This window comes from Xyrauchen texanus, chromosome 3 (assembly GCF_025860055.1).
Source record: "Xyrauchen texanus isolate HMW12.3.18 chromosome 3, RBS_HiC_50CHRs, whole genome shotgun sequence".
Lineage (NCBI taxonomy): Eukaryota > Metazoa > Chordata > Actinopteri > Cypriniformes > Catostomidae > Xyrauchen > Xyrauchen texanus.
The window spans coordinates 3,469,496-3,477,618 of record NC_068278.1 but is presented as its reverse complement, the minus strand read 5'-3'; positions in this window follow the sequence as shown (position 1 = coordinate 3,477,618).

The following is an 8,123-nucleotide window of genomic DNA, read 5'->3' as shown; positions in this document are numbered from 1 at the left end:
GAGAAATCTGGAAAAAACATTTTGAAAACTTAGAAATCCCACCAAAACAACTGAATGACAATTATAATCAGGTCAAACAAAGACTACAGATATATGAAAACACAATAAAAAATAACCAGAATCCACTGGACTTTCCAATCACACATGATGAATTAATCCAAAAACTGAAAAACCAAAAATGCAAAAAATCTTGTGGTGCTGACAACATCTTCGGTGAAATGCTGAAACACAGCACACCTGACCTGCAGACGGCCGTGCTCAAATTATTCAACCTTGTACTTCGTTCGGGCTGTTTCCCTGACATCTGGAGCCAAGGACTTATTACCCCAATTCACAAGAGTGGGGACAAACTGGACCCAAATAATTTCAGAGGCATTTGTGTGAGCAGTAATCTGGGGAAGTTATTTAGTAGTATTTTAAACAATAGAATTGTAGACTTCCTTAACGAACACAATGTCCTGAGCAAGAGTCAGATTGGCTTCCTTCCAAAATATAGAACTACGGACCACATTTACACCCTACACACCCTAATCGATAAACATGTACACCAGACCAAACAAGGGAAAATATTTGCATGCTTTGTTGATTTCAAAAAAGCCTTTGATTCTATTTGGCATGACGGATTATATTACAAATTATTACAAAGTGGTGTAGGGGGTAAAGTCTATGACATCATTAAATCGATGTATTCGGACAACAAATGTGCAGTAAGAATTGGCAACAAACAAACAGAGTTCTTCACCCAGAAGAGAGGAGTGCGGCAGGGCTGTAGTCTGAGTCCAACGCTGTACAACATCTACATTAATGAACTAGCGGTGCAGTTAGAGCAGTCTACAGCCCCTGGACTCACTCTGCAAGACAAAGACATCACGTTTTTGCTCTATGCAGATGACCTGGTGCTGCTGTCACCCACCCCACAGGGACTACAGCAACATCTGGACCTACTGGAGAACTACTGCCAGAACTGGGCCCTGGCAGTAAACCTGAAGAAGACAAACATTATGGGCTTTCAGAAAAAGCCCAGACGTCAGGAACACAGACACCAGTTCTCTCTAGGCAGCACCGCACTAGAGCACACTATGCAGTATACTTACCTTGGGCTGATTATCACTGCATCAGGGAGTTTCAGTAAGGCGGTGAATGCACTTAAAGCTAAAGCTAGAAGAGCTCTATACGCTATTAAGAAAAAGTTCTATAATACTGAATTTCCAATTCCATAGTTTAGGGATAGACAAATATGAAAAGGATCTTCCTCCTTTTGTGGATTTTGATATTCTAGAAACTATTAACAGGCAAGAATTTTGCGATCGTAATGAACGTGATGGAATATAGCGTGACAGAAGGTCACTTAAGTACTGCAGAGCTAGACCATTCAAAACTTTGTATGTAGTTAACAGAATTTTTAAATCATTACGGAATTTAACAGGTAGCCAATGTAAAAATGATAAAATGGGGCTAATATGATCATATTTCTTGGTTCTCGTTAGAACTCTGGCTGCTGCATTTTGAACCAATTTAATTTTATTTATTGATCTTGCTGGACATCCTCCCAGTAATGCATTACAATAATCTAGTCTTGAGGTCATGAACGCATGAATTATTTTTTCGGCATCAGCAACAGAGAGCATGTACCGTAATTTAGCAATATTTCTTAGGTGGAAGAGTGCTGTTCTACAAACATTGGTAATTTGATTTTCAAAGGACAGATTGGTATCAAATATAACACCTAAGTTCTTCGCTGTTGAAGATGATGTAACAGTACATCCATCCAGAGTCAAATTATATTTTAGCGGCTTATTTTTAGAGTTTTTTGGTCCAATAATTAGTACCTCTTTTTTGTCAGAATTGAGTAGAAGGAACTTTCTGGTCATCCAATCTTTTATTTCATTGATACACTCTGCTAATTTCAAGAATTGTGAAACAGAAGCCCTACACACAGAATTCTGAAAATTAATTCTGAAATTACAAAGGAAAACACCCAAGAATGCATGCAGGGCAGAATTAGGACGATTCCCATTGATTATTAACATACAAAAAAGATCGAATTTTTTTTGGATGCATTTAAAATCAAGTCCCACAGAATCACTACATTATAAAGCGCTACAAACCCAAGAACTGAAAAAAGTCCCCTCAGTCAGCTGGTTCTGAGACTCACTAACCCGGTTAACAGTACTAACAGTAACCAGCCTCAGACCAGCACTGCTTTACAACCAAACATCAGAATAAATCAGATCATCAAACAATCTCAAATCACCTATCTGGAACATTGGGATCAAGAAACTAAAACACAAAGCAAATTACAATTCTATCAGACTCTAAAATCAAAGTATGAATTGGAAGAATTTTACTCAAGATGGCGCCGAGTATGGCTGCTGCGTTGCGAGCTCCAATACAACACTGTGGTTTATTGTTTGTTTTGTTTACAGTTCTTTGTTTTTTTGTCTTGGATGTTGTCTGCCTTATTGTTTACAACAGACAAATGCTTTTGGACATTGGTTCTACAATTACACATCGAAAACCGGACTTTAAATTCCTCAACGCCGACCCGCTGTTTACAAACACGCCAGCGGAGCCCTTTGTCTGGGCTGCTCGGCCGCGGAAACGCAGAAGGAAAAGGGGAAAAAGAGCCGGCGTTCTCATCAGAGTAAGACGTCGTGCAAATCGACCCCCGCTACCAAGTATACTACTGGCAAATGTTCAGTCTCTGGACAACAAGCTCTGCGAGCTGAGAGTGCGGATCTCTTTCCAACGAGAGACGAGAGATTGCTGTGTTATCTGCCTTACAGAAACCTGGATGTCTAAGGAGATTCCAGACTCGGCCATCGAAATCACGGGCTTCTCCGTGCACCGAGCGGACAGAGCAAAAGACCTCTCTGGCAAAAGCAGAGGTGGTGGTGTATGTTTTATGATCAACAAATCATGGTGTGATCAGAGGAACGTACATTTCATCAAGTCTTTCTGTTCTCCTGATCTGGAATACCTCATGCTTCTGTGTCGACCATTCTGGCTACCGAGGGAATTCACAGCGGTCATCATCACAGCTGTGTACATCCCCCCACAAGCCGACACAGACCGGGCACTCAGGGAACTGTATGGGTGTATAAGTGAGCAGGAAACTGCGCACCCTGAGGCTGCGTTCACTGAGACTTTAACAAAGCCAACTTCAAAACAATCGCTCCAAAATACCATCAACACATAAACTTCAACACACGAGGGGACCGGGATTTAGATCATTGTTACTCTCCTTTCCGGTATGGCTACAAATCCCTCCCCCCACCCCCCATTTGGCAAATCGGACCACTCCTCCGTTCTTCTTCTGCCCGCTTACAGGCAGAAACTGAAACGGGAAGCACCCACCCTCAGAACGATCCAGTGCTGGTCGGCCCAATCAGACTCTGCCCTACAAGACTGTTTTGATCACGCAGACTGGGAGATGTTCCGGTCCGCCTCTGATGACGACATCGAGGTTTACGCTGACAGCGTAACGTGTTTCATCAGGAAGTGCGTAGAGGATGTTGTTCCGACCAAAACTATACGGATATACCCCAACCAGAAACCATGGGTTAACGGCGATGTTCGCGCGGCACTCAAACCTCCGCTTTTAATTCTTCTAACACGGAGGAGCGTAAACAAGCCAGTTATGCCCTCCGTAACTCTATCAGTGAAGCCAAACGCCAGTACAGGCACAAACTTGAAGGTCAGTTCAACACCACTGACTCCAGAAGTATGTGGCAGGGAATTAACATCATCACGGACTACAAACTCCGCCGTGAACACTGCTGCATCTCTCCCGGACGAACTTAATACATTTTATGCTCGTTTTGAGGACAATAACACCGCCCTCGCGGAGAGAGTATTCGCGGCTGACACTTCAGAGGTTAGTTCACTCTCTGTCTCTGTTGTGGATGTAAACCGATCCTTCCGACGGGTGAACATCCGTAAAGCCGCGGGTCCAGACGGCATTCCGTGCCGCGTTATCAGAGCGTGCACGAATCAACTGGACATTTTCAATCTGTCCCTCTCCCTGTCTGTAGTCCCCACATGCTTCAAAACATCAACCATTGTGCCTGTACCGAAGCAAGCCACAATCACTTGCTTAAATGACTGGCGTCCTGTTGCTCTGACCCCCATCATCAGCAAATGCTTTGAGAGGTTAATCAGAGATTACATCTGCTCTGTTCTGCCCACCTCTTTGGACCCATTGGAGTTTGCCTACCGCAACAACCACTCCACTGATGATGCCATTGCATCTACACTACACACTGCTCTCTCCCACCTGGAAAAAGGAACACATATGTGAGAATGCTGTTTGTAGACTACAGCTCAGCATTCAACACCATAGTGCCCTCTAACTCCGGGCTCTGGGCTTAAACAGCTCGCTGTGCAGCTGGATCCTGGATAACCTGTCAGGCAGATGTCAGGTGGTTAGAATGGGCAGCAACACCTCCTCATCACTGACCCTCAACACTGGAGCCCCGCAGGGCTGTGTTCTCAGCCCACTTCTGTATTCACTATACACACATGACTGTGTGGCAACACATAGCTCCAATGCCATCATTAAGTTTGCTGACGATACGACAGTGGTAGGTCTGATCACTGACAATGATGAAAGAGCCTACAGAGAGGAGGTGCACACTCTGACACACTGGTGTCAGGAGCACAACCTCTCCCTCAACGTCAGTAAAACCAAGGAGCTTGTGGTGGACTTCAGGAAGAAAGACGGAGAACACAGCCCCATCACCATTAATGGAGTACCGGTGGAGAGAGTCAGCAGCTTCAAGTTTCTCGGTGTCCACACTGAGGCCGTTGTGAAGAAGGCTCACCAGCGCCTCTTCTTCCTGAGACGGCTGAGGAAGTTTGGAATGAACCAACACATCCTCACACGGTTCTACACTAGTACCGTAGAGAGCATCCTGACTGGCTGCATCACCGCCTGGTACGGCAATAGCACCGCCCACAACTGCAAAGCCCTGCAAAGGGTGGTGCGAACTGCCAGAAACATCATCGGAGGACATATATACCAGGCGGTGTGTGAAAAAAGCTCGGAGGATCATCAGAGACTCCAGCCACCCGAGTCATGGTCTGTTCTCACTGCTACCATCAGGCAGGCGGTATCGTAGCATCAGGACCCGCACCAGCCGACTACATGACAGCTTCTTCCCCCAAACAGTCAGACTGTTGAACAATTGATCTCCCATGATCAGTAATTTGCACTGCACTTTATTAACCTATAATCTCACACTGGACTGTCAACATATTCTCCTCAATACAACTACTTTATATATATATATATATAAGGTCGAGACAGAGACACACTTTCTCCTTCACTGTGAGAAATTTACAGAGTTGAGAGAGAAATACCTCCACAAACTCTCAAACCTCATGCCACAGTTTTCCAGTTTGGCAGAAACCGATCAGATGCTGGTGTTACTGGGGGAGATCAGATGCTGGTGTTACTGGGGGAGAACAGATCAGATGCTGGTGTTATTGGGGGAGATCAAATCAGATGCTGGTGTTACTGGGGGAGAACAGATCAGATGCTGGTGTTATTGGGGGAGATCAAATCAGATGCTGGTGTTACTGGGGGAGAACAGATCAGATGCTGGTGTTACTGGGGGAGATCAAAGCAAACTGGAATGTTATCGGGCCCTAAACAGAACATATAATCTGGTAGAATATCTGCACACTGTAAGAGATCCAAAACAGAGACGGATCCTCCCCAAATACAGACTCAGTGATCACAGTCTGAACATAGAAAAAAGGCTTCCAAAGGAAGAACGAGTCTGTGCTCACTTTGACACGGGTGAGGTCGAGACAGAGACACACTTTCTCCTTCACTGTGAAAAATTTACAGAGTTGAGAGAGAAATACCTCCACAAACTCTCAAACCTCATGCTACAGTTTTCCAGTTTGGCAGAAACCGATCAGATGCTGGTGTTACTGGGGGAGATCAGATCAGATGCTGGTGTTACTGGGGGAGAACAGATGCTGGTGTTACTGGAGGAGATCAGATCAGATGCTGTTGTTACTGGGGGAGATCAGATCAGATGATGTTGTTACTGGGGGAGATCAGATCAGATGCTGGTATTACTGGGGGAGATCAGATCAGATGCTGTTGTTACTGGGGGAGATCAGATCAGATGCTGGTGTTACTGGAGGAGAACAGATCAGATGCTGGTGTTACTGGGGGAGAACAGATCAGATGCTGTTGTTACTGGGGGAGATCAGATCAGATGCTGGTGTTACTGGGGGAGATCAGATCAGATGCTGTTGTTACTGGGGGAGAACAGATCAGATGCTGGTGTTACTGGGGGAGATCAGATCAGATGCTGGTGTTACTGGGAGAGAACAGATCAGATGCTGGTGTTACTGGGGGAGAACAGATCAGATGCTGGTGTTACTGGGGGAGATCAGATCAGATGCTGGTGTTACTGGGAGAGAACAGATCAGATGCTGGTGTTACTGGGGGAGATCAGATCAGATGCTGGTGTTACTGGGGGAGATCAGATCAGATGCTGTTGTTACTGGGGGAGAACAGATCAGATCAGATGCTGGTGTTACTGGGGGAGATCAGATCAGATGCTGTTGTTACTGGGGGAGATCAGATCAGATGCTGGTGTTACTGGGGGAGAACAGATCAGATGCTGGTGTTACTGGGGGAGAACAGATCAGATGCTGTTGTTACTGGGGGAGATCAGATCAGATGCTGGTGTTACTGGGGGAGATCAGATCAGATGCTGTTGTTACTGGGGGAGAACAGATCAGATGCTGGTGTTACTGGGGGAGATCAGATCAGATGCTGGTGTTACTGGGAGAGAACAGATCAGATGCTGGTGTTACTGGGGGAGATCAGATCAGATGCTGGTGTTACTGGGGGAGATCAGATCAGATGCTGTTGTTACTGGGGGAGAACAGATCAGATCAGATGCTGGTGTTACTGGGGGAGATCAGATCAGATGCTGTTGTTACTGGAGGAGATCAGATCAGATGATGTTGTTACTGGGGGAGAGCAGATCAGATGCTGGTGTTACTGGGGGAGATCAGATCAGATGCTGGTGTTACTGGGGGAGAGCAGATCAGATGATGTTGTTACTGGGGAGATCAGATCAGATGCTGGTGTTACTGGGAGAGATCAGATCAGATGCTGGTGTTACTGGGGAGATCAGATCAGATGCTGTTGTTACTGGGGAGAATCAGATCAGATGCTGGTGTTACTGGGGAGAACAGATCAGATGCTGGTGTTACTGGGGGACATCAGATCAGATGCTGGTGTTACTGGGGGAGAACAGATCAGATGCTGTTGTTACTGGGGGAGAACAGATCAGATGCTGGTGTTATTGGGGGAGATCAGACCAGATGCTGGCGTTACTGGGGGAGAACAGATCAGATGCTGGTGTTACCGGGGGAGATCAGATCAGATGCTGGTGTTACTGGGGGATATCAGATCAGATCAGATTCTGGTGTTACCGGGGGAGATCAGATCAGATGCTGGTGTTACTGGGGGAGATCAGATCAGATGCTGGCATTACTGGGGGACAACAGAACAGATGCTTGTGTTACTGGGGGAGAACAGATCAGATGCTGTTGTTACTGGGGGAGAACAGATCAGATGCTGGTGTTATTGGGGGAGATCAGATCAGATGCTGGTGTTACTGGGGGAGATCAGATCAGATGCTGGTGTTACTGGGGGAGATCAGATCAGATGCTGGTGTTACTGGGGGAGAACAGATCAGATGCTGTTGTTACTGGGGGAGATCAGATCAGATGCTGGTGTTACTGGGGGAGATCAGATCAGATGCTGGTGTTACTGGGGGAGAACAGATCAGATGCTGGTGTTACTGGGGGAGATCAGATCAGATGCTGGTGTTACTGGGGGAGATCAAAGCAAACTGGAATGTTACCGGGCCCTAAACAGAACATATAATCTGGTAGAATATCTGCACACTGTAAGAGATCCAAAACAGAGACGGATCCTCCCCAAATACAGACTCAGTGATCACAGTCTGAACATAGAAAAAAGGCAGACACAGACAAACATGGCTTCCAAAGGAAGAACGAGTCTGTGCTCACTTTGACACGGGTGAGGTTGAGACAGAGACACACTTTCTCCTTCACTGTGAAAA